The following is a 27970-nucleotide window of genomic DNA, read 5'->3' on the forward strand; positions in this document are numbered from 1 at the left end:
CTTTTCAAACACCGGACGGCAAGCCACGAGAAACAAGGACACGGCATCGGAACACTAAGGTCTGTGCGCTTTTGTCATTCTTAAATTTTCTTCAGGACGAATCTAGGTGAATACGATATGCAAATATTTTCAGTTTGAGGTGGATCCTCTAATGCTCACTAACTGAATCTATAGCTACGATTTCTGTCGGATGAAAATAAGCCGAAGCGAAAAACTAATATTACATGGCAGTGCGGTTGCTTTGTTCCCTTCCAAGTAGTTACTCCGCAGTTATGAAATCTTTTTTATATAACAGGTACCGACACCAGCGATGGGTATTCTAGCGTTTATGAACGTTCCAGCAGTGGGAATCTTGTTGGCAGCGAACATTGCACTTGTGGCAACCGATCTTCAGGAGGACTGCCCTTTGAGATGCAGCCGTCGTAAGTATTCCTGGCTTTCAGAAAGCTTTTTTTTAACTGCGTGAAGCAGTGCGTTCTATGAGATTTCGTGTGTGACATTGGCCAGTCGTCTCCAGCACGATTACGTGTCACGAAGCGCATGGGGCCTATTAAATATTCCACACTCGGAGCCACTGCGGTGAGTGCGACCTGCCGGCGTTGTAAATACTAGATTAAGCGTACAAGCACAACCGATACATTTTTTTTTTCACAGCGTAGACATACGGCTTCCAACTGACACCACAGACTCAATCACTTTTGGCTAGTAAATTAAGGGATTTATATACAGGAAATTTCACAGCCTGTTTTACTTATAAATCAACTTAAGTATGCATCAAATCCACTAGACATACAACTAACGGCGCGATATATCCTTAATATTTGCTCAGCCATTCCTTTCTTAAAAAGCAACCGAAATGACAAATTATTAGACGGATCTCTGACCTTGAAATGTGTACCTGCACATGTGCTATAATAATCGGCGACGCCATAACCACAGTCGGCTGTGGCAAGCAGAATTCAACTATTATACAGTATGTGACAAGAATACACTACCTTGCCATTCACATGAACTCCATTTTTTTCTGGAAACATCTTCAAATACCACAAGTCATTGACATTGTTTGTGGCCTCGCTGTAAATGCCTTGTGTTTTACTTTGTGTGAATTTAGAATCCAACAAAGAATATAAGAATGCATGTGAAAATACAATGCCACACTCATAAAATTGTCAATACAGAAACGTCTTACAATTGTGCGACATTGCAGAACCACAATTCAATATTGAAGCAATAAGAAATTAAGTTGACAGTAAATAAATGAACTTCTTAAAACGTCGCTCGGTGATGCCTCATGAGGCGCCCGTGTGAAATCGTCACCGCATATGATGTTTTCGAGCAGCTGTTAAGAAGTTTTTACAAATGAAGTAAGGTATCCACACACGTTGCAACTCCGCCTCTAGCTTCCCTTACTTCCGCTACATTTTATTTTGATTACGTTCTCGCTTCTGTGGCGAGACCGCGAGCACTCTCATGATTCGCTGGCGCTAAGCGTTCGTCAGAAGTCGGCTGCTCGGCGAAACAGACCACCAATTGAACACCGCTTACTCGATGAAAAGCCAAAGCAAATCTTCAAAAAGTGAGACGCTTGCGTGATTTTACCCTTGTACTTCTAGGGTGACGAGATAAATTATGTGCTCGTCGTAAAATTCAGCTGCAACTCCCCCGACCGCTTGAATGCTGCATTAGACTACATATCTTGAACTTCACCTACGCATACGTCATTACTTGCACCTAATTATAACCATATATAAACAATGTGCCTTGTTTTCTTACCACAGATACCGGGGAAAATTTTTCTACAAACCACGCAGAAGTATAAAAGCCTTAGGCTCTCCCTAATGGCGAAGCACCGATTGCGATAGCGTATAATATGATAGAATTTATTGACAGGATAGACAGAGAGGTCGACCTGAGCTAGTGCGCTCTAGTCTGCTACTGTGCACTGGGGAAGAGGGAAGGGGAGTGAAAGTACTGGGATGGGTGATGATGATAAGAGAAGTGGTGAGTGCTTATGTATACGAGACAGTTGCCTTCCTAGAGCAGCTCGTCGAACTTGGTGTCTCGAAGAAACTTCAACACTTCAGTTGCACTCATTGAAGTTTCAGTGTCAGGCCATGGGCCGAGGATAGCTTCCTCCGGCAGCGGTTGCCTGCCAACGCTGGCTAGGAAACTTTCCAACATCCTTCGCTCCAGCATATATGCTGGGCAACCGCACAATATGTGTTCCAGTGTTTCAGGCGCCTGGTAGTGTTCACAATCAGGGCTGTACGACTGGCCGATGAAGTGCGCGTAGCGACGTGTGAAAGCAACGCTCACTCGAATCCTGTGTAGCAACAACGCTTTGCTCCGCGTAACCTTCGGGGACCAACATAATTTACCGTCGGAGTAGATCATATGTAGGCGTCTGTGGATGTTGTTATCGTGCGCTCTGTATGCCCTTGCAAGGTCCTGCATGAGTGCCTTGATCATGGAGTTGTTGTCAGGTCACGAGTAGGCGACCCGTACTTCATCAGAGGAAGAGATGGCCGATTTTGCCTCACAGTCATCGAGCTCATTGCCAATCAGACCACAATGACTAGGCACCCATTAAAAATTGATTACGCGGCCACTTCAATCCGCACTGTGATGAAGTTCGCCGATTTCCAGTACGAGCAGGTAATATGCTCCTTTCTTTTAAAAGCCGTTTAGCGCCTGAGGGCTGATTTGTCATCGCACAATACTGTCCATTTATGAGGTGTCTGCGTTCTCATAAAACAGACAGCCTCCCGTATTCCCGCAAGTTCCGCAGCCGTAGATGTCCATTTGTCGTTTAATTGAAACCGCCGAGTAACTCCAAGTTCTCGGATAACAAATGCGGCCGTTGTGGCAGATCTGACAGAACCATCGGTATATGCTTGTACAGTCCCACCATATAATGTAAATACATGGGACCAGGGTGAGCTGTTTCAAGCAAATAGTGGAAATGTGGGATTTCTTCATAATTCCGGGTATCTGAAGCCTCACTAGTGGTCGTGGAAATGTCCATGGAGGTGTTTTGGCGATCTTGGTGGCCTGGAACCTTGCCAGTATAGTGCTTGCGTGACATGCAATTGGTTTAGAAAAAGCAAAGCCAAGGTTGTTTTCTGGAAGTGTTTACAGAGGATGGTGTGAGTGTCTGGTTAGCAGGCCAAGATAGGCTCGCACAGGTTCGCAAGACCTGTATATGTCGGTTGGACAAGCCCGTGCTTCCGCTATTGTGCCCTTAGTCGACGTGTAGCATGGTAAGTCAACGCATAACCGCAGTGCTTGTGTCTGAAGGCTTTCCAGCTTGCGCAGACAAGATGATACCATATTAGATAGCACAGGCATGCTGTAGCGTATGTAGCCCACAAAAAGTGCCTTGTTGTTGTGGGCTCACTACGTCTCCGCGCACGGCGTCGCCAAGTGGCCCCAGAGAAGTGGAGCCTCACGACGCGGCACGACGGCGCACGGCGATAGACCCACCGCAGGTTCGAGCACCGAGCCGAAAGACCTGGCCGGCTCTGGCCGTACGCATGGGTGCTCTCCCAGGAACACAAGGCGTCCAGGACAGTTAAGGCGTTTATTGATCACAAATGGCCAACATGTACCTGACTGCACCCAAACACACGGAGTACACTCGGCGCCCGCGGTTCCCGATGGCGAGGAAGGCGGGTTACACGCCGCGTCGAACAATGGTTTGCGCGCGCGGGCCGAAATGCGTTCGCAAACGCTACCTAGCGCTTCCCGTCACCGACAATAGTCTGCGACGGTTCGAACACGCAAAATGTGACGCACTGAGCACCTGCGACTACCGCAAGGGCGGAACGCAGAGCCACTCAGCAAGCCACACTTACGCAAGCTGACAAAGCACGTGAACGTCCCCAGGCCGGGGCGTTGGGGACACAAATAGCTGGTCGCTCACGTACCTTGCAGCTTGCCTCTCGTGACCGGCGCTCGTCCTTGTCGCAGCATGACTCTCCCGCGCACGGCGATTGTCCCCAGTCGGGCTTCTTCCCTACGTCACGCCCCCACGACCCAATCGCAGGCCGCGTAGCATGACGTCGCGGGACGCGGTCGCGGCGCCCGGGGAAAACGGCGCGCGGTCGAGGGGCAGGAATTTGGGAGGGGTTTTCCTCGCAATGGTGAATAAGTCCGGAGGCTTAGGCACAGCAACGACTGCGCCCCGGTAGACCGACGGAACTCCCACATCCCTCTCCCCTTTAAATGTCCCTACCAGCTGAGAAGTGAGCCGGCGGCATGTAACACAAAGGAAAAGTCCCCTGTATCAGCCAGCATTAGATATTGCAAGGACGGCTAACCTCCTGCCTCCGTCCCAGCCCTTAAACACATATTAAAGAAAACGAAAACGATACAATCAGAGCAAATACACTAATAGCATAATTATTTAACACGTACAGCAAACCCAGTGAAAATCGCGTGCAACCATATTACTCAGAGGGAAAACTGTACAACACACTGCTCCAGAATACGCCCAGAATACCCACAGAATAAACGTACTGTCTGCTACACGAACACAGAAACATACACACACACGCACAGAGACACACACTCAAAAATAAACATTAAGAAAAGTTAAAGAACCCCACCTACAAAATAAAACGGCAAGACGTCCCCGGAGCCTCAGCGCTCAGTTCCGAACGTCTCATTCCAAGGCCATCGCGGGCACTTGGTCGGCGGCCACCACGTTCGAATTTGTTTGTTTCGGCGGAATAATATGTCGCTCTTGGTGGGCTGCCTTTTCACCGTCTGGAGCTCCCTGCCGAACGAGTGCTGCGAATCCGGGGTCCCCCCGCATCCTCTGCCGGCACAATTGGGCCAGCTCGCCGTCTGTCAGCGCCGTCGCCTCGCCAAAAGGCACCGGGGGATATCCCGCCGCACTGTTCCCCCTCTCCTCCGGGTGCATCCGGCCGGTGTAGTGGCTATGGTGAATAACAAGGGTCCCGCACTTCCCGCAGGTAGCAGCACCAGCAGGCAGGGGCAAGTGGGCGCCGTCCGCGGCTGCGTCCGTTAGAGTGAACGTGTGCCCCTTAAAAGGATAAGGCACGGGGTGCTGGCACCTCACCACTCTGCGCTGCGCGGGCCATGCCTTCACCGACACGTACCAGAGGGGTGCCGATACACCCTCCTGGCACGTCCAGGTGGCACACTCCGTGTTTTCGGACTGGTCTCCGTAGCTGTGGCAGGCGGGACAGTCGTTGGAGCAGGGAGTATCCTTGCGGCTGGAGCGGCTGGCTGTGCAACCCGGCGCCGGCGTCGGCTGCGGCGGCGGCTCGAAGGGGCGACAAGGGCAGATGGCTTGTCCATCTTGAGCGCGAGTGCGCTGCAACTCCAAGCTACCGACGAAGGCGACTGTCGAGAGAGAATGACTGCGGGAAGACAGTTCCGGGCACCGGCAGCAGCAGTGCCAGCAGGAGTAGTAAATGCTGACACCAATCGTTTCCAAGAAAGAGCGAGCAGAGATGGGGGCACAGGATGGAGGGTCGCGAAGCCAGCTGGACGTGGTTTTCGTCCCCTTTTGCACGCGCACACACGAGGCACCCGCGACACGTGCCCTTAGGGCTTGCAACGGATTCAGGCGCAGGCAACACCAATGTCTGAGGCGTCCAATGTCTCAAACCTCCCCCCTCAGCTGACGCTCCCGTGGTCGCACGCCCCCGCTTTCCGAACACTTACGCGGCGAGTCTCAAAGACGAGACAACAAAAGAATGAGGGCACCAAGCGCGCCTCTACAGCTACGTACAATGACAATGCGGGGTAAGAAGCGGGGCACTGCCAGCTTAACCACCGGCCGCGAGTGCCTTGGCGACTCCAAGGAAGTCCGGAGGGCACTCGAAAGGGACTGAATTAGTCGCGTGGCTTCGCTAAGCAACGCCCCCGCGTCTGGTGCGCTCGTCTCACCAGGAACGTCTGCTGGCGGGATTTGAGCATGCTGGGACACCTGCAACCCTCCCCTCATTTCGGTTAGCGGTACCTCGCTCAACCCTACGCGACTCGAGGCTACCTCGCCACCTCGCACAACGGTGCTCGCGGCAGGCGATAACCCCCTACTCCCCCCGCGCTCGCCGTCGGCGGTGGGGGCCACAGCCGCGTAGCTCCTCAATGCTGGTAGGGTTCGCGGCAGCCTCCCCTCTTCCATGGCGGCAAGCTCATCGTTGCTTATCGCTGCATTGAGAGATCCACGCCCGTCGTGGAGCGGCGTGGACATATCACACGCATCTAGTAGGTTTGCGCCAACTAAGCTTGCACTCCGTGTTCGTGCTCTGGGAGTTGAGCTGTGCCTCCTCGCTCGGCACCAGCATCGGCTGCGTAATCGAGCAGGGCGACATTCGCGAGAGTCGTCAACAATCACGACTCCTTGAAGCTGGAAAACATGGCACGGCCAGCCGATCAAGCGGGTCTCCGGCTCGTTACACACCGCAGCAATGCAAAGGCAGTTACTGCCTCACGTTGGGCGCCAAAATGTGGGCTCACTGTACGTCTCCGCGCACGGCGTCGCCAAGTGGCCCCCGAGAAGTGGAGCCTCACGACGCGGCACGACGGCGCGCGGCGATAGACCCACCGCAGGTTCGAGCACCAAGCCGAAAGACCTGGCCGGCTCTGGCCGTACGCATGGGCGCTCTCCCAGGAACACAAGGCGTCCAGGACAGTTAAAGCGTTTATTGATCAGAAATGGCCAACATGTACCAGACTGCACCCAAACACACGGAGTACACTCGGCGCCCGTGGTTCCCGATGGCGAGGAAGGCGGGTTACACGCCGTGTCGAACAATGGTTTGCGCGCGCGGGCCGAAATGCGTTCGCAAACGCTACCTAGCGCTTCCCGTCACCGACAATGGTCTGCGACGGTTCGGATACGCAAAATGTGACGCACTGAGCACCTGCGACTACCGCAAGGGCGGAACGCAGAGCCACTCAGCAAGCCACACTTACGCAAGCTGACAAAGCACGTGAACGTCCCCAGGCCGGGGCGTTGGGGACACAAATAGCTGGTGGCTCACGTACCTTGCAGCTTGCCACTCGTGACCGGCGCTCGTCCTTGTCGCAGCACGACTCTCCCGCACACGGCGATTGTCCCCAGTCGGGGCTTCTTCCCTACGTCACGCCCCCACGACCGAATCGCAGGGCCGCGTAGCATGACGTCGCGGGACGCGGTCGCGGCGGCCGGGGAAAACGGTGCGTGGTCGAGGGGCAGGCATTTGGGAGGGGTTTTCCTCGCAATGGCGAATAAGTCCGGAGCCTTAGGCACAGCAACGACTGCGCCCCGGTAGACCGACGGAACTCCCACATCGTACACTTGGAGCAAACTTCTCTCAGAGGGGCCCCATCTCAGTCCAGATATTACACGAAGAACGTGTATGAAGTTGGTCAGTTTAGCCCTAAGCGCAGTAACATGTTTAGTCCAAGAAACATTGCGGTCTTTTATCACTCCAACAAATCTGTGGTGGGTGACTAAAGGGAGCGCCGTTCCGTCGACAATGATTGGATAGGGTGACATTGATTTGCGCGTAAATGCCAACACTGCACACTTAGTTGCTGAGAGTTGCAGGCCTCTACGGCACAAGTACTTCGCCGTGATGGTAGCCGCACGTTGAAGCCTTGTACGCACTGGTGGAAGTGTCACCCCAGATGACGAGATACAGATGTCATCTGTGCTTATATGCGTTGTTTCAGGTAGCTCGTCTGCAAGGTCCACCATTATGACATTGAACAATATTGGGCTAAGGACGCCACCCTGCGAAACACACCTGCGAACGTCATGTCTATCAGTCTCGCCATCCAAAATTGACGTGAAAATGGTGCGGCCACTGAGGTAACTGTGCAGCCATGCGTACATCCGGCCACCAATTCCAATATCCTGAAGCGCCTGAAGAATCGAATGCTGGAAGATGTTGTCGTAGACACCTTTAATATCCAGAAATATTGCGCATACAGAGACACGAAGAACCCTGCGAGACTTATCATGAAATAGCCCATAGGTATCGCTTGAGGCATCGCGCGCTCCCACCACCGGCCAAGCAACTCGACAAAACGCAAGCGGTCGCGTTTTCCTGACTTCAGACAAACACATACCCACACCCAAAGTACATTAACAATATCACAGGGGGCAAGCAAAGCGACCAATGAAGGCGCCGTTCAGAAACAGGAGCACTCACACACATAATGTGGGAATGCACCTCGCTCCCGTTCTCTCATCCCCCATCAGCAGCGAGACTGACTGGACAGCCTGGCTCAGTTCCGGCGACGTCGACCGACAGCTTAAACTGGTGGACTGGGCGGAGAAGGCCAAGGAGGCCCAGGGCCTTATTTGAGCCCAATCCCTCAGCCACGTCCCCCTTTACGCTTCCCCCTTTAAATAAAGTTTATCACCACCACCACCACCTGACGACGGCGTCTCTTTTGCTGTTGAACAGAAGATACCAGATCGATCACACCATCAATGGACGACCGGCCTCTTCGGAATTCATTGATAAAATGAGGAAATCCACCACTTTTCTCGAGTAGCCATTCCAGTCTGCTCAGCACCATCCGCTCGATCACTTCATCGATACAGCTTGCCAAGAATATTGGCCGATAATATGAAAAATCATGTCGTCATTTCCCGGGTTTTAGCAAAGCCACAAGACAACTGCACTTCCAGTGGCCAGGCACAGTTGGTGCGTCCCACGTAGAGTTGTAGGACGCCAGGAGAATTTCTCGAGCTTCTACTCCAAGATGACAAATCGCGGAATATGTCATTCCATCTGGTCCTGGACAAGATGACCCGCGGGAAGTAGATATCGCAGCGCGGAGCTCGTGCATAGCAAAAGGCGCATCCAGACGGGGATTACTAGATGGTGAAAAACTCAATCGTGATTGCGTTCCAATATCGTTAGAGGAACTCACAAGTAGTTTGCAGAAGTCATCCGCGATCTCAACTTCACGCCGCCCTTGCCGTATGGCCACAGGGCTGAACGGGTGCAGCTGTTGTGGAGGCGATGGAAGGCTTCGCACAATTTTATAAATTCTAGAGAGAGGTTTTCTCGGCTCCAGAGAGCCACAGAATGATCTCCAGCGTTGTTTGTCGAGCTTTTCAAGGTGACGCAGGACATGACGCTGAGCCTGGCGTGATGCAGCGATGTCTAATGGTGATTTGTTCCTTCTATATTTCCGTTCTGCTGGACGCCATATCGTGCGAAGTCGCTCGTATTGGCCATCAATAGGTGATCTAGGTGAAGGTGCGCTGAGGTGTTTTGTTGTGTCGCGTAATGTTGTGGCGATGACATCTTCAATATTGGAGGGTGAATGGATGGTTTGACATGCGGTGTTCACAGATTCTCGAAATGTTGGCCAATCGATGGAACGCACATTGTGCAGAGCTGGGGGATGTAACCCTTTCAACTTAATATAGTTGGCAGATGGCCACTTCCATAGGTGTCGAGATCAGTACACCATCGTGTAGCAGACAGCAGGCTCTTTGAAACAAACGCAATGTCAAGACAGCTGCTGTAGTAAGAGCCTCGAAGGTATGTTGGCGAGCCATCATTGATCACCATCAAGCCTTGACTAAGCATGACGTCAGCCAAGTTTCTACCGCGGGCGTTCTTCGAAGCAGAGCGGCACCTGGGATGGTGGGCATTAAAGTCGCCGATGATGATGTGGGGGCCTGGACAAGTTTCTAGTATGGACAGCAAATATGAACTGTCTATGCTCGATGTTGGGAGTACATATCCTGCAATTACTTAGAATATGTGCCACTTGTACTTCAGCGCTTTCCAAACGTACTCGTTGGAAGCATGTGGAGAAATGTCTTTACGAAGGCACGTCAAATTGAGACGAACAAACATGAGCGCTTTGCTTAAATTGTGGTCATTCCTTGACCACAGTGGCACATATCCAGATATGCGTATTAACGACGCCGTGTTTGGCTCACATATTACAGCCACGGGAAACTGGCACTTGAACATCCATTGTTGAACGTCAAGACGGCCTCGTAGGCCTCTGCATCCCACGGCATTATTGCAGAACTTCGTACTTGATTTTCAAAAGATAGCGCCATGATGCCTTATTATAGAACCGTGAGGAGCGGTTCCAAAGCATCTAGAACATGTAGCGCGGTCTTAGCAGCCGGCGTCTGTAGTCCGCAGAGAAGTGAACGCATCGTAGTTATGAGGTATTTCAGCATACTTCGTACATTTCATTTTCTTTCTTATCATTCTCAACCACCTTTGCAGACACATCACCCGACGAATTCAAGCATGTTTTTGCATAGAAGCGATGGCCATTCAATGTTAGAGTCGGTCGGCGGAAGCGTCGTTTTATGCTACGGATGTTTTCCACGTACTGCTGCCGAAGGAGGCCTATCGGGCCCACATTTTAATCGCAGAAACAAACTTGGCAAGCGAGGAGTTTGGCATGTGGCCGATGATCCGTCTGTTCGCTAAATACTCTTACCTTGCTGTCGTCTGTGCCGCGATCGGCGCCTGCGGCGGTTTATCAATGTAGCAGCATGTCTATGAGTGTATTTTTTCCGCACCATCTTTCGAAGCACTGACATGTCGTCCTTGATTTTCTGGCAGTCTTTTGATATCGCTTCATGTGGACCGGCGCATTTGTACATTTTAGACAGTAGCATCACAGCTATCATTTTGATGGGCTCCTCGACACCGTTGGCATGTTACGCCGCCCTTGCAAGCTGCGCTGACGTGTCCTATTTTAAAACACTTCCAACACTGAACCAGTTTTGGCACGTAAGGGCACACACGGTGTCTTACGTATCCAACTTTTACGTAGTCAGGTAATGTTTCAGAGTCAAAGACTAGTTTAACGCACCAGCATTGACCGAAGCGGTGAATCTGCACTATTCGTGTGGTAGAATTCAAAAGCCTCTCGAGGCCAATGTCTGTGATTTTCCACATACTAGAAAGGAGCGCACTGGGCTGTTTCCTAGTAGTGTGGTATTGAGATCATTGGTAGCTGCAGTAGGGACATAAGTAACGGTGGATGATTGCTTACAAGTGTCCTGCCTGGCAACGATTCACTGTCTGTTGAGGTCCTCCTGAGTATTCTCTGCAAGCGGTGGCCCACGGCAAGCGTGAAATCGTTATCCGATTCCATTTCTTTAACCGTTGAGCTGTCGGAAGATTCAAGGGTGATAGTGGAAGGGCCAGTGTGGTCCCTTGCCTTCGATACAGCCAGTGGTGGACGACCAGGGTCAAACGCTCCAATCCCGGAGGATGACATTGTGCCCTTTGCAGAACCTCTGATGTGGAAGAACGTCCATGACACAGGAAAATGAAGAGACCACAGGTATAGCCGTCCTTCTTCCGAGGCACTTCTTCCTCCTTTCTTGCGATTGCAAATTAGCAGATAGCTATATGAAGTTAGGATAGTAGTTTTATCGGCTGTATGAACTTGTAAACATTCGCTTGCTACCTAAATTAACAATCATATAATCCTCAAGCGTGACTGAGCGAGGACGTCGAAAGAAACAGACACACGGTGACAGCGCTGTCTCTATGTGTCTCTTTCTTTCTACGTCCTTCTTCCGTCGCGCTTACACATTTTATCATGAATTCAAGCCAACTTTCCCACCAACGCAGTTCTAATTAAATTATCAAGGTCGGTGTCATGCGTGCACAGGCAAATATGAGCACACCTCGCTCGACAAGCGTGGAAACTCGCTGTCAAGATGCTTGTGTGAGGAATCACGGCAGCTGCAGCGATCGAATAGACCTTCGTGCATCAATCGCTTCAGTGCGAACGAAACATCTTAAGCAAAGCGCTTACGAAGCTACGGCACTACGCGCACTCTGCAAACAGCGCAGATTACTTTGAACATGAGGTCTGCGCGGGCGCGTACTATGGCTACGTCTTATATCGCCTTGAAGATCCGGCGGCCGAATGGCCGTGCCGTAAGCAGCAGCCGCCGAAGAAGAACGGCCCCCCTCCCTCATCGCCTCATCCCCGCGCCTCGCGTGCGACAGGGGAGGGTGCGCTTGCGGTCCGCCTTCCTCGCTCACACACGCGAGATTGAGCCGTGTTCACAGGCTCACCCTCGCAAGCTTTAATTCGCGCATACAGCATACGGGGCGCGGCGACGATTTATACGGAACGTCGGCGACGACGCTATAAGGAACGTCACAAGGACGGCCACGCCAACGGCACAAATTCGCCTGGAGTGTCCATGCAATTGCTGTCGCAATAAAACAACATAAACGAGGGCTCCGTAATCACTTGCAACGCTTCTAATACGTCAAAAACATTAAACTTTCCCCACACAAAGCTTTGACATGACTCCTGTATACACGAAATGTACAAGTGGTGTAACGTATTTCGGGATATTGACAAGCATAGCTGAAGGCGGCTGCATGAGACCTTCGTAAACATGACTAAGATATTTTTAAAGGCTGCAGTTGATCCACACAATTTTAGCACCGCACATGGATTCCGCGTTACATTCCGCCCCCTCTACCATTTTGACTAAGTTTTACCTTGGTTCACTTTGCTGTTCTGCCACGGGAACTAGCTAGATTGTGCGTCAATAGCAAGATAAACTCCTAACGCTTAAGTAATTTGTTGCAAAGACCACAATTAACTCACATGCTTTGAACTTTGCCTGCACATCACCCCTTACTTGGTCTGTACATTCACCAAGCATAAACATGGTGCCTTGTTTAGTACTCCGAAGAAAACAAATCATTATACAACACGCCCTAACTTACGGAACACATGTTCTATACGTGTTTTCATTTCGCGATATAGTGGCTGGCGTACACAATGTTTGTTGTGTGGCAGGTTGCAAACAGAACGAAGTATAGCGCAACTGCCCCGCTAATCTGGAAATCGCGAGAGGCCGCGCGTGGGTGACAAGTGGGCGCGAATCACAGCAGCCGCCGCAAATGTAGCAGACGACGCGTGCAACTCTGTCGCTGTCTTGTAGCCCTCGTCGCCGCACAACGCTTTCGTCCTCGTGCCTTTCATCCGCCGCTGCGCTCCGCGTTCGCTCTTTCACCATTCGCTCTGCTTGTTCGCTCGTTTACGCCCGCGCTGACGCTAGCCACAGGAATGGTTGCCTAAAAGCTGCGGTCTAAAACAAACGAAGAAGGGTTCAATAACTACTTGAAACGCTGCTCAATGGGTGAGAAACATTAAAATTTCCCGACACATTGCACTGATTATTGATCACGTTTCTAACGAATGTAAAGTTTGTGTAGAATAAAAAATTACTGAAACCGGCCACCTGACACCTCATTACATTGTTTAGGAATTTTTTATGAAAAGATTCTAATAATGCACGGGCATTTAACTTCGCACACAGATTCACCATAGTAACAAGCCACATTTTCCCAAGTTTCATGCTTGTGGCGTTCGTGCTTATTCCAGAGCAGCGTGCGCCGTTTTCTGCCACGCGTAAATTACATTCACAACGTTTCAGAGGACTTTCATACTGGCGCGTGGTGGTGACGTCGAATAACACAGTAGCAATACTGTGACCGACAAAACTAACTTTTATTGGGCGAACCTGTAACCACAAAACAGGCTACACTTATAGCACAACAATAGCGGCGAACACGCTCGATGATCATCGAAAAACTGATCAGCGGGTCAAGCGCGTCGGCTTTTATACAGCAGTCATCGAATGTTCCAGACTGATCGTTGGGACCCGCATGCCTTCTGCAAAGTTCTACACCATTCGCGTCAAGCGATGAAATCAGATAACACAAGGTTCGGCGACAACAGACAGCGGATAGAAGCATCGACAACTTTCCAGAAACTTCGGATACATGTAGGCGCGTCCCGCGCTGTGCGATAACATTTGTTAGGTGGCAAAAAGTGTCGCCCGATAAAAACAAGTACACGTATCAATACGTTATTTGTTCTAAAGGCACTGATTAACCCACGCACTTTGAAATTTGGCTACGCATTACTCGTGATGTGCCCCTTGTTTTCGACAAAGTGCGAAGTGTCTGATTATGTTCACCGAGGAAACCAGAGAAACCAACCATGAACCCCTTATGACACATGAAAATAAGGAACAATATAAGAGTTCAGCAGTTATTTGAAACAAGCATAATTCATACAAGATCATCAACATTTTGCCGCGGAGGAACATGCAGTTATCGGTAGTATCGCTGAAATTGAACTTGGTGGTTCTTGAAGCCGCGTTAGAATTCTGGGAAAAACTACAGATAACGACAGTATGACATTTTCAAACACTTTAGCAAAGGTTCTTTTGTTAAAGGCAGTATTTGATCCACACGCACTCTTCTACATAGACTTCCTGCATATTCCCTCTTTTTCAGTTAATATGAATGGTGCTGCATTTCTGGTTATACCAGGACTGTGTGCTACATTTTGTGTTCCTTATAAAACCCAATTATATATGTTTAGGTGCGCTCAAGCACGTGGTATGTTGCACAGGCCATAATTAACCAAAAATTTTTCCATTTCGCCTACGCTGAGCGCATAACGTTCCCTCTATTATTGCAAAATATCAGCTTTGCGCAATTTATAGTTCTCTAAGTACACTCGAAACACAGAATGAAATTGCAACATAAAGCTTTTGAGTGCTTTCTAAAGAAAAGCTGTAAAAAGTGTGTATTTGATGAACATGTATCTTACTTCGCACATAAATTCTCCATTGCAGTGCTCCTGTGTTCCTCAAGTGTGATTTCAATGGCATATTTAGTGACACCAGCGCATCTGGGAAAGTGTTCCGGAAGCTCGTAAAACACACTCAAAAGGGGCCGGAGCACTTGAATACGCAAACTCCACCATTAACCCAGCCACCTACAACATTGCCAAAATTGAAATTGCAATTCATTTATTCAATATAGACTATAGGTTATAAAAGAAGAATAATATACAGAAGGAGGTCCGATAGTCAGACTGTATCGGGACCTCCTGTTATTTATAAATATGTGTTTTCTAAAGCGACGAGGAGAGCTACATTAAAATTATATATAAGGAGACATGGAAGAAAGTAAGTACTGCAGAATGCAAAACAAGATTAGGAGTTACAATAAATCTAACGAAAGAAATTATACAATTGCAAGGAGCAAATGCCGCAAAACTAAATGAACTAAACGAAATTGACAGTAACGGACAAAAAATTTTACCCAAACATGGAATACAAAAAGAAGGAATTCCAAAATATACATTACCGTAAATGCAACAATAGAAACAAGAAATATTTCTAAATATACATGACCATTAATAAAAAAGAAAGGAATCAGAACAGCGGAATATTTGAAGCAATAAGGGTGAAAGAAAAAAAGGGGGAAATGTTGATGTTAAATATTTTCTGTTAGAAGAAAATTCTTCAGATGTCTTTTTTTAAATATGGTTGTTGAACGCGAAGTTTTGACGCAAAGTGGTATGGAATTTCAAAGTGAAAAAGCCGAAAAATGAACTGGTTGTTTGCCATAGTTGGTGCGCACCTGAGGCTAATGAGATTATTGTTTAAAGCAAATCTAGCGACATTAGCGTTTATCAGGCATGTTTTAGGAATCATACATGCGGGAACTTGAATATTGAACTTGACAAAGCCTGCAAAGAACGCTACCACATTCCACACGTGGTGCGGCGATGGCAGAGAGTACGCTCGACGAGGAACGGCGACGACTGTACTACAATGCCCAAGTCCGCCATCGCTGCCACCAAAGATGAGTACTCGCACCTGCCAGCAGGTTCCAGGGCCGCAGAACGCAACCGATCTCATTCCAGATCCAGGGGCCGACCCCGGGCCTGCTCCCGTGGTGCGCCGCACGGCGAATGTCGGGAACACTCCGTTTTTCGCTCCAAGTGAGAGCCTGGGTCGCGTTCCGGCTCCCGTTCTGGATCCCGCTCTGGGTCCTCCTGTCAACGATTGTCAAGCTCGCCGACACCAACCACGAGCAACAAGAAACGAGGCACGCTCACCTGGACAGACGTCGTCCGGGAAAGAAGAATCGACACCACATCGCAGTAGGGTCGGGATAACTCCCAGAGCACGATACAGACACTAACACATCCGAGATAGCGTTACTCAAACGCGAAAACACCGATATGAAAGAGACAATCCTCATACTTGCGGCCGCGAATGACGAACTACAACACGACAGGAGCGCGCGCGCAGCCATTAGGCCCTCCGCCGAGAACGCCGCCAACGCAGTAGCCGCGTTACCCCGCCGCAACCTGTTAGCGCTGGTAGCGCCGACGGCGAGTGCGCGCCCAAGAAACGCGCCGTCGCTCGCGCCCTACCAGAATTGAAACCAGAGTTAGACGAAATTAAAAGTAGGCTGTCGGCAATTAAAGAGAGCCTCCACCTTCTCGGAGAGAATATGGCCCGCGTACAGTCGACCCTCACGGCCCACGGTAATCGGTTGGGGAGGACAGTCGAACATTATCTGGAAAACGACGTAGTCCCCGCCACTGCCGCTGGTAAGCCGGTCTCGCCACAACACCCCACGCCCAACCCACCCCCACACGCGGCCCCGTTCCAACCGTCAGGCGCCTCGGCCGACCCCCACAAGCATCAAGATGGCCAGGCGAGATGAAGTGTTCCGCCTCTGGCAGTGGCACCGCAGGAGTTTCACTGCGCAGAAAGCCTCCCTGCAGCAATACCTACGCAGCCACGACGCCAAGCCCCATGTAATCCTACGGCAAGAAACTCGCACACACACTACCACGTTCACCGGTTACCAGTGGTTACCCGGCCTCGCGGGAGGACGTGGTACCACCACGCGGGTCTCTAAACAGCTCCCCTGCCTCGCACATGACCACGGCCCGTCCGAGGTAGACAACGCTATGACGGAGATTCTCCTAAGCGACGCGTCCCGACAAAGTGTGTACATCCACAACATGTACAGCAGCCCCAGACAAAATAGTCGTTTCCTACACGTATTCCAGAGAGCCATCCGTCTTGCAGGCTCAAACCCGCTCGTGATAGCTGGTGACTTTGACTCTGGGCATCGCACCTGGGGTTACGTGTATGACACCCCAAATGGTACCGCGCTGTGGCACCATGCGAACGACCTGTATCTCACCCTATTGATGGACAAGGCGTTCATTGCCCGCATCGGCACGTCCACCCACAGGGACACCACCCCGGATCTCTGCTTCGTGAAGAACACAGCCGATGCCCACTGGTCCAATCTTGCGGACGATCTTTGGCAGCGACTATCTCATATTGGCCGTGCACTTGCCCACCATCGTCAGGAAGCCCAAGTCGTACACGTGTGTCGACTGGGACCTGGTTCGCAAGACTTGCGCCTCACGACTCCGTCCCGACACTGCCCCGAACCTGGAGACGTGAACGGCTCAGCACAAAGCCGACGCTGGTAAGGCCACGAAAACGTTCAGCACGGATATGCTAACCGAGAAGATGTACAGCCGCTTCACCCACTTGCTCGAGCCCAAACAGTCTCTACTGACACGATGGAAGAGCCAGCGTCTCAACCGCAGGCTAGCAAACGCATTGCAGAAACGAACAAGACCATAACGAAACACTGCAGCACCTTATCCAAACAGCAATGGGACAAGGTCTGTTACTCGATTGGCGGACAGGTGCGCAATGGGAAGACGTGAAACCTCGTCAAACACCTGCTCGACGACACCAACACCCGCACGAACCAGCGCCACTCGCTCACCAAAGTCCTTCACCAGTCCCAAGGGCCCCACTTCGCCGGATGACGTCGTCAAGACCCTTGTGGATAAGTACCTGCCGATACCCACAGGCCCGCTGACCGTGCATCCTGATTACACAGGTACCAACAAGACCCTCCTCGACGCCGAATTTTCTGTCGAAGAGGTACGCCGGGCTCTCTACGGACTGAACAGCCGTTCCGCCACGGGCCTCGATGGCATAACCAACAAGCTCCTGTGAAACTTACACGACCCCTCGGTCATGTACCTCACGGGTACCATCAATGTCGTGTGGGGGCGGGGCGAGTTACCTGATCTCTGGAAACTCGCCCAGGCGATCCTCATTCGAAAACCGGGCAAAGCACATGCCATCAATAATCTTCGCCCTATCTCGCTGACCCCGTGCGTGGCTGCCAATCGTGAGCGGTCCCGGCGACACTCGCACAAGTGCTCTGGGAGTGCAGAAACGCTCCGCCCGACTCTTCATCCCGCAAATGGGAGAATACCAATAGCCCGCTTCTACAAGACCAGCAATTGGCCGTCCAGCAGTTTCGCGCAGCGGCCGCCAGGTACTCCCAGCGGTCTTTGCGTGGGACACGCCCATTGCGCAGCGTCCTGCAGGACCTTTATTAAAGTTTGTCCAATCAAATCCAGATACCGCGTGATAATGTGAAATAAGTTAGCGTTGAGCAATTATTTGCAGTGTTTACAGTGAAGCCGGAAATGAAATACTTTCGCCACAGTATAACCCTGATTTTAACTTGCCTTAATGTGAATGCGGTGTCTCGCATAATTGTTTTAGGATTTTAGATTTTAGGACGTCCGATTTCTCGGCATTACCTTGAACCACAGACTAATATGTCACTGGAAGGTTGACCACATTGTGGCGTCATCGTGACAGGGGCTACATGTGATGAAGCGAGTGGCTGGAATACGCTGAAACAACCATACGGCGTGGATGCTACGGCTGCATGCAGCTGTGGTTACCGGTCGGATACTATAACAACTGCCTCCGATGTTACCCCCAGATAGTCAGCACGAGTGCTTAGAAGCCAAACACAGAAAAGGTATTCGACTCTGCGTGGGTGTCCATCGGCCGGCATCAAATAAGAAAGTGCGCTAGCAAGGTGAATAACTGAGTTTATCATGACCCTCCTACTACGTTTGAATGTGTCTTTGTCTGGCAAAGCCCCCTTAAGACGTGTAGGTAACAGGCAGTGCTCACATTTTGTACAGCACTGAAAACACTTCGAGTCTTAGAATTATGCTGATGAAGAGAGAGGCCTTTGACGTTGGAAGATATCACGTGCAACTTAAGTGTACCACGGTTGTAGTCAGAGAGTTGCACTCCATCTGCAGAAGCTAAATCACTGGCTCTCGAACATTTGAACACGATTTACCCAAATCACCTACAAGCATAGACAGATGGTCCTGTGGAAGAAGATTAACACCGCTCCGCAGTTGCATTCCGTACTGACACGTATCTTTATCGGGTGACCACGTTTCACAGCCTAACAAATATTATTGCACACAGCGCAGGACGCGCCTGCATGTATCGCAAGTTTCTCGAATGTTACCGATGGTTCTATCCGCTGTCGGTCGTCACTGAACCTTGTGCAATCTGATTGCATGTATGCGCCACGCGAATGGTGTACAACTTTCTGGAAGACACGCAGGCACCAGCGATTGCTCTGGAACCTTCGATGACTGATGCATGAAAGCTGACGCACTTGACCCGCTGATCAGATTTTTGACGGTCGCCGACTGTGTTCGCCGCAATCGTTGTGCTTTGAGTGTAGCCTGTTTTTGAGGGCACGGGTTCGCTGAATAAAACGCTAGTTTCACCATTCACAGTTTGGCTGCTTTCTTTACCGTCACCTCACAGGAGATGTTCAGGAGATGACAAAGACACACAAATACCTCCTCTTCTGGTAGCGCCTTGTCCTGTTTTCTTTCTTGTGTCTGTCGTTTTGCGCTAAACAAAATATTCATGGATTAGCACCAACTAGCCCGCCAACGCATTGTGCTGAACTATCTTTATTCTACTGCGGGCCCTGATATTGGTGTATTTGTCATCTCCTGAACCTGCTGTTCTGGTAGTGCCTTGTCCTGTCGTCTTTCTTGTGTCTGTTGTTTTGCGCTAAACGAAGTATTCATGGATTCGCACCAACTAGACCGCCAACGCATTGTGAGAGCAGTAGCGTCCATCAGAAAACCGTTGACTGACAGACCCGTGATGTTGGCCACAATGGGAAAGCGACTCATGTCCACGAGCAGATGAAAATGGCTCAAGAAGTGAGCCGTTAAAATGGCATAATGGTCTGATATTCAAAATAGTCATGGCAACCTTCTCTTAAGAGCGCGATCGAGGGTGAGAGATTGCTGTACGTAAGTTGCGACGAGGAAGAGTTCATAGCTTGTAGGGGGTTGACTTTACGCGGAGACGCCGGTCAGCTTCTAACGCAGGAATTATGCTGACCTCGGCACCAGTGTCTACGTAGTCCTATCGTTCGGCCGGTTATATGGAAAAGGCGGCCTGACGTAAGGCGATGGTCGCCCGCCTCTATTATTGACGTGCAGTCTGAGCATTTCTCGTATGTCAAACAGGGTGACACGCATCGATGAGCCGCGGCGCGAAAATATCAGTAGCACAGGCACTGTAATGAAAAACTGCATTCAGGTTGTTGAAATGGCCGCTGCGTAGAAGGCGGCTTCAGAGGCTGATGAGTTAGATAGGGTCGATCACTGAAGTTGTGAGCGTCGCGCAATTCCTTAGGCAAGTCAGCAACTTGAGATGAGAGCTATTTTCTTGTTTCCCAAAGGGAATCCCCTTCAGGAATTGGAGATCTATGGGCAGCATTTATGACTGCCAGAGCGACGTCAATCATGTCGTCGACCAGTTCGGCGAGTTTCGACAGTGGCTTATGCTTAGCTGTGACGAAAGCCATTCGTACGTTGGCTGGAAGACGTTATACAAACAACTCACGCAAAACGGCCTTGTCCAAAGAGTCTAGTTGGTCCCCAATTAGGTGTTGCAGCGGACATGGAAACTGAGTTGTACGTCGATCACCGAGCTCTTCGTTGTTCAGTAGCTGCTGAGTATGTGTGATGTGTGGTGCGCGACATGGTGCGGTGGTCGGGATGGATAGCAGCAGACGACAAGGAGTGCGCGCGCCGAGGCGAATTCCGTGCTGGGACGAGAAAAACGACAACGCCGCAGAGCGTCCGGCTCGTGAACGCGCGGAGCAAGAAAAGCAACTAAAAGAAGAAAAGCCAACCAATTAGGAAAAACCGCGGGGCGTCAGGCAGCCAATCGGAGAATGCCTAATCGGCTAGAGCGGAAAAAAAGGCGAGGCGCGCGGACAGAAGCGGGAGACGCAGGGGAGACGCCAGGAGACGGTCAACCACCGGACCGGGAGTTGAAGACGGGCCGTCGGGTTCCGGACCCGAGGCACCAGGACTTCACCCGACCGGGGCCTCCTGCCAGCCAGTTCCCGTGCGTCGCCCGTCTACCCGAGCGTGCCGCCAGCTGCTCAAGGCCGGTGAGCTTCTGCGCCCATGGGCAGGACGAGACCAGTCGGGCTACGGGCCCGAGTTCTGCGCCAGCTGCCTGGCCAGAACGCCGCCCCCGTCTGTCGTGCCGCCTGCTGCCCGAGGCCGGCGTTCGAGCTTCTGTGCCCGTGGGCAGGACGAGAGCAGTCGGGCTACGGGCCCGAGCTCTACGCCCAGCTGCCCGGCCAGAACGCCGCCGTTGTCTGCTCGTGCCACCAAGCCGCCTGCTTTACCTTTCCAAGCCAGAGCTGGCGCGCTCCGGTCGCCTGGTCAACCAACTTGCACCACGACCTTTGCTGAGACCGGCGTAACTCCTTTCGTCAGCTTGTCGCCGCGTCGCCGCGTCGCCGCGTCGAGACCGCTATGCGTCCCTGCCGTCGTGGCAAGCCCGGACTCGCGCACTAGTTAACTTAATACTAGCCCCAAGTGGTTTTCTTACTGCCGTGATGTCTATTTGAGTGTTTCTCTTACGTTTTCTATTTTCCTCTATTTATTGTAAGCCTTTTTTAGTTCCATCAAATGTTTGTGTGTGTGTTCGAAACCAGCGGCTTTGTCCTCAATTAGGTTCTCGGAGGCACCGCCTGAGAGAACCGTCAGAACCTTTGCGTACACGAACCTTTGTCCCCACATTTGGGCATCACAGTATGCCGATGTGCAGGCGGGACGAGACGGCGAAGAAGAGCCTCTTTGAATGTCGTATATGGCGTTTCCTGACGTGGCTGGGCGAGGATGTCGCATGTCTCGGACATGGCCTGTAGCGGCAAAGATTCAACGTGGAGTTCATATTTGCGAAACTCCGACGTGACGCCACGACTTCGGAATTTGTTCACAGCTTTCATAAACCTTAACGTTTGATCAGCAAGCCACAGATGTGGTAGCGTAATGGTAGCTGTAGCTCTTATAACACCCGTAGAAGGTACCCAACCGGTTGCAGAGGTAGTAGGAACGAAGCTGAGGTCGTCTGAGGTCTGGGGTTGGTAAACTCTATGCCGCGTTCGTAGTCCTGGTCACTAGTAACTGTGGACCCACCAAACACAGTTAAAAGCACAGGGGATATATTCGTACGTCCCTTCACTTGATCTGATGGTGATGATAAGGATGATGATGATGATAACCTTGATGTGTTTGACGCATACCCACTCACGGGGGCTGGTTGTTGTTGCGGTTAAAAACTTTATTCAAACAAAGGTGTTCAGGGCACGCAGGCCCCTGGGCCCCCGTACGACCGTACTCCACTGAAGTGTTTATGTTCCGTAGGTCCATAACACTGGCAGTCCGGCTGGTCGCGATGGTCTGCGTTGCCGGGTCCTCAGAGCGGAGCATGGTCACCCAGTCCTCCCATGATGTCAGGTGCTCCAGGCCCCGCGGGGTAGGGTCCGCCGGGTAAAGCGAGAGGATGTGGATGGCGAATGCGAATGGTTCGGGACAGAGGGTGCAGGTGGGGGTGGGGAAAGAGGGATGCTAATGGGATAGGGTGACAGGGGAGGGGAGTGTGTGCGTCTGGAGTAGCCTCCAAAGTGTCGCATGTCTGTTGTCTAGGGATGGGTGAGGTGAGGAGCGGGGGTAGATCTGACGTGCGGCTCTATAAGCCTGCGTCAGATCGCTGAAAGAGTGCATGCGCTCCTTTGTGAATCCCGGATCGGAGGCCACCTGAGCCCGGTTAATAGAACCTCGGGCTAAAAGGTTGGCAGCCTCGTTTCCGGGATTCCCGGAGTGCGCAGGCATCCATGTCAGTTCCACATGGTGGGGTGGAGGTGCAACGGGTGAGTCCAGTATGCAAAAAGCAGGAACGTGGACTCGGCCTTGTGCAAAATTTAGTATAGCGGTTTTTCAATCTGTTATTATGCACGCGTGCTTCGGTATGGGTGATGGCACTGGCAATCGCAGCTTCCTCTGCAGCTTCTGGGAAAGTGTGTGGATGGAGGGGTAGTTTGATGAGTGGGAAGAGGGAGGAGTCCACCACGGCGACAACCGCTTGCTCTCCCATGCATGCGGCGTCCACCCATACGGTGTCCGGTTCGGGGCCGAAATAGCGATGGAGCGCCTTAGCTCGAGCTCGGCGGTGCTCCTCGTGGTGTTGTGGGTGCATGTTCCTCGGGAGCGGCTTAATAAGCAGCTCCCGATGGATGTGGTGTGGGGTGGCGAGTAGTGTAGGGTCGTTGTAGGGTCGTTGTGTAGTGTAGGATCCGGATCCCGAGGGAGGCCAGGATGTGCCGCCCAGTGGATGTGTGTGTCAGGCGAATGTATTGCGCCTGTCGATGGGCTTCTACAAGTTCCCCGATAGTGTTGTGGAGGCCCAGGCCGAGTAGTCGCCCTGTGGATGTGTTAATGGGTAGTTTTAGTGCTACTTTTTACGCCTTGCGTATTAAGGCGTCTAGGTCATTAGTATCGTGTCGGGATAAGTGTAAATATGGGGTTGTGTAAAGCACACGGTTGAGGACGAAGGCATGGATGATGCGACATAGGTCGCGCTCCTTCATGCCTCTGTGGTGGGCTGAAACCCGGGGAATAACGTGTGAATTCGCACCTGCAATCTGCTTGAGTTGCTTCAGGGTGGTGGTGTTTTTACCATCACTCTGGATATCGAGCCCCAGTATGCGGAGGGTTTCAACCTCCGTCACTGGGCGTCCGTCCAGCTCGATCGTGATGGGGGAGCATGGAGAGCAGCGATTACGAGGTGTGATTAGTAGTAGTTCGGATTTTTCTGGGGAGCAAGAAGGACCGATACTGGCGGCCTAATATTAGGTCAGGGTGGCTGCAGACTGGAGAGTATCCTCTATGCCGCCGTCACTGTCGTGGGTAGCTCACAGCGTTATGTCGTCGGCATAGAGGGTGTGTTTGAGATGGGGTATGATTGCCAATTGTCGGGCCAGGGGGATTAGGGGGATAATAAATAGATAGCGGGACAGAACGGACCCTTGCGGGGTGTCAACACTCCGTAAAGTAAAAGAAAGGGAGGTGAGTGGACCAAAGTGTATCTCAGTCATGCGGTCGGTCAGGAATGCTAGAATGTACCTACATTCAGTCGCGGGAGGGCAGTCATGATCACTTGGTGTTCTACGCGATCAAAGGCTTTGGAGAGGTCCAAAGCCAAGACTGGCTTGGTGTGACCCGGGATAAGGGGGTCGAAAATGTCGTGCGTAAGTTATAGCATGGCATTCTGCGCGAATAAATGGGGGTGGAAGCCCACCATGCTATGAGCGTAAAAGTTGTTTTCCGCCATGTGTTGTGTGAGTCTCGATAATACTACATGCCACTGGCCAAAAGTCGGGCAGACTTTACATATGTGTTCAGGTAATAAATTTATAAATCTATAGTTTTGATGAATAAATTAAAGCGTGGAAAGTTCGAAACAATTTAGTAGACAGTCATTCAATCAAAAAAAGTATTTAGAATATAAACGAGCCAAGAAATGAGGAATAAAACGAATAATAGGGTAACAATAAATCGGTTTAGGCAATAATGAATTTTCCTAAGGCGACGCATGCATTCCTGTGTGAGTGCCCAAGCCCAGATGCTCCGAAAGACAGCAGTGTCGGAGCGTTCAGTGGCAGGCCGAGCGCTCGCATTGTAATTTCCAATGTCATTGTCCTCAGGGAGGAGAAGCGCCTGCTCCATCATTTCTCACTCTTCTTACTTATCTCTTAAGCCGTACCCCGCTAATCGCTCATCTAAAACCAGCGAAGCGCCATAAGCAAAAAAGTTCGCCACTCATTTAAGAGAGACTGGTTTGATGGACATGTGCTGAAACACCTCTGTGACACTTAAGATATGCTTAGGCGGGGCAATTGTCTGTGTTAACGGTGAGGGTAAACTCGCCTGTCACTACAACCTCCCACCACCAGCACAACCTGATATCCAAGGGTGCACTAACCTACTGACGTGGCTTTGTTGATTCGCGGGGGCACAGTGAAATTCGAGCTTCGTTTATTTCTGAACAATGAAGGGTACTGATTCATTTTACAGTCTTTATTAGCTACTTTGCGACTCAGTGATGGTGGTGGACCCGGTCAGTGTTGACGCATTATTGTATTTCGAACACTGCCTATTCGCGGGTAGGTAGGCAAAGAAAGTATTGCTAAATGAAACAGCCGTCTTGCGTACGTATTATACATATTGTATATACAAATACCCTGCATCATGTAGAACAGAGGAGACTTCGCTTCAGCTGTTTCCATCTTTACTTCTTCAATGATATATGTGGCAGGAACTATGAATTTTTCTGATTTTTCTTTTTCGCTAACAGGAGGATGCATATATAGGGGTCACGTTATTCCGGCGACAGAAAGCAGGAACTTGCATCATCCCTGTGTACATGCTCAATGCAGCAGCAATGGACACAGGCTTACGCTGACAGGGTGAGTGCAATTTTGAATAGTTTTGGCATCATCAAAATAAGTCCTCTCATTGTAAGATTCGTGACAGCGCAACACAAGGTACGGAGAAAAGGAAAGTAAGAACGACGACACGGCGCTCACTCTGATCTGATATTTTATTGAAGATATGTTAGCACATATATAGGTGCCAGTTCAAGAACCGTGAGAAACAAGACACAGAGATACATCAAAGCAAACTGTGACCAACTGATGCATAGTAAAAAGTGACATGACCAACTGATGCATAGTAAAAAGTGACAAAGGTAACGCAGCTCCTTGTCATGAAGATCGATAGATGGTTGCTGATACATGCCTGGTCCCTAATGTTTGTATCGTGAGCCTCAGCGATTCCTCTTGTCAATTGGCTCGCGTGTATATAAATTACATTAGCTTTTTTTAAAAACAAGGGTGACAACCGCAAGATGTGCATTGCTCCGGGAGAGGACTTGGCGCAACCCCTTAAATAGATGACTCATGCTCTCTAAGTCAAACATTCAGACAGACTTATTCAGACCAACACAGTTCCAAACCTACATAGATACAGTAAAATGTTCCCACATACATATCGCGGCATATGCCGCGATATGTATGTAAGCGAAGGCTGCAAATATTTTTATCTTGTAACACGTAACCGCTACGCTGGCTTCAAAACACTAATGAATAAGGTAAGGTAGCTGCATCTGATGCTGCTGTCATCAAGTATTTTAGCCTTTTTGTGTAGTTTGGAGGTATGCGTTTTAAGGTCACCTTTATAGACTGCGCAGGCGCCTAACTCCTGCAACACATCCCGTACGCATTCCGCACGCTAAATTCTCATCAATATCTAATCGATATTGGCGTTGGCGTATATTGGCGATATTGGCGTATATCTACTGCGGTTTTCTACTAATGGTTGTGCGCGGCATGTATTCTTTACTTTGTCCACATGATTTATGACGTTTTTCCCAGGGTAAAAAGATACCTAAACCTACCGAAATCGTAGGATCTAGGCGTTTCGCAACTTGCATAAACAGTTACGTTTCGCAGATTGCTAGAAGAGGGTACTTCGCACTACAAACCAATCAGAAAGAGGCAATAGACACTTTCTCTCAATTGTGAATGGTAACCTCTCGGAAGATTGAGACAGCTACGGAAGAAGAAAAGAAACGACCTGTATTCATGGACACGACAGAATGCGTAAATTAGTTTATAGACGTGCACAATTATTAATGTTATTAATAAATGCGAAGGATTCCTTGGCAGACATTTGGCATTTGGGCAGTATCTATCTATCTATCTATCTATCTATCTATCTATCTATCTATCTATCTATCTATCTATCTATCTATCTATCTATCTATCTATCTATCTAGCCGCATACGTCTTCGTGCTCTCATGATGGTTTTGCTAACTTGTTATGTACCAAAATTGGGGTAGCATGACAAGAGTCTATGACGAACATAAATGATAGGTTGCTGACGAACATAAATGTTAGGCGGCTGTTTCGTGACCTACATGACATTCATGTCATGTAGGTCATGAAACAGCCGCCTAAGTCTTAATATGTACCAAAAGTGGCACAGTATGAAAGAGTGTATGAAGAATATAAATGTCAGGTCATAATATAAATATCACGGCATGCGCGTCATGTAGGGCATGAACCAGCCGCCTACATCTTAGGTATCTCGTGGTCGTTTCGTTAACTTGGTGGGCTCCCCGCACACTCTTTTGCACAACATCGATTCCCGCAGGGCGTGGGATCGCACGGTTTCTTTATAATTATTAGCATTAGTATTATAAATATTATAATATCATTTGGTGTGAAAATACACAAACACTTCAAAGCGAGTAAAACGGAAGCAAGCAGCCGGCTGGCAACTTCACTGGAAAGGTTCAGTGCCTGCCCCATACTACCTGTTGTGTCTCAGTGTGCTGTGCTCCATTAAAGCTTAGCTTATATCGACAGACATCAGGCATGTGTCTTGCCTCTAATTTTATCATCAAAAGATGCCATTTACTCCTAATTGCTGCAATTTAAGTGTCTCGAAGTAACCGATCATTGAAATGCAGGTGCCAAGAAACCGCTGGAAACTGTTCGGCAGCCCCGGGGGGGCCAAGTACTGATACAAGAGAATGGCCTCGCTGCTGTGCTAATTGCCCCCGAGTGCAGATAAATGGTTAAAAAGACGCCGCTGAGGATTGACGCAGTCCAACGAAACTACCATGCCTCCATAAACGTAATATCATGCGGCATAAAGGATGCCCGTATGTTTATTTAGTATAATGGTAGCCAGCATCACGATGTCTAGCGCACTGTGCTTAATAAAGGACATTCCACGTAGGGCATAAATTCTACGACTTTTCGTGTTTTTACAGCGAAGCTGTATAGCTCCACCACCCAAGAAATTTTCGTGTCGTAAGAAAAAACCTCCGCATAG

At 50.2% G+C, this 27970-nt stretch overlaps 2 long non-coding RNA genes across 2 annotated transcripts in view; both read left to right on the forward strand.

Annotated features, from left to right (window-relative positions):
- LOC142590326 (uncharacterized) lies at window positions 1-27863 on the forward strand. Its single transcript, XR_012830076.1, has 4 exons — window positions 1-59; window positions 296-422; window positions 25424-25535; window positions 27603-27863. It is a non-coding gene; the product is annotated as an uncharacterized LOC142590326 (long non-coding RNA).
- Window positions 1-27970, forward strand: part of LOC142590323 (uncharacterized) — a 246836-nt gene that overhangs the window by 126977 nt on the left and 91889 nt on the right. The window lies entirely within an intron of this gene.

The sequence above is a fragment of the Dermacentor variabilis genome, chromosome 8 (assembly GCF_050947875.1).
Source record: "Dermacentor variabilis isolate Ectoservices chromosome 8, ASM5094787v1, whole genome shotgun sequence".
NCBI lineage: Eukaryota > Metazoa > Arthropoda > Arachnida > Ixodida > Ixodidae > Dermacentor > Dermacentor variabilis.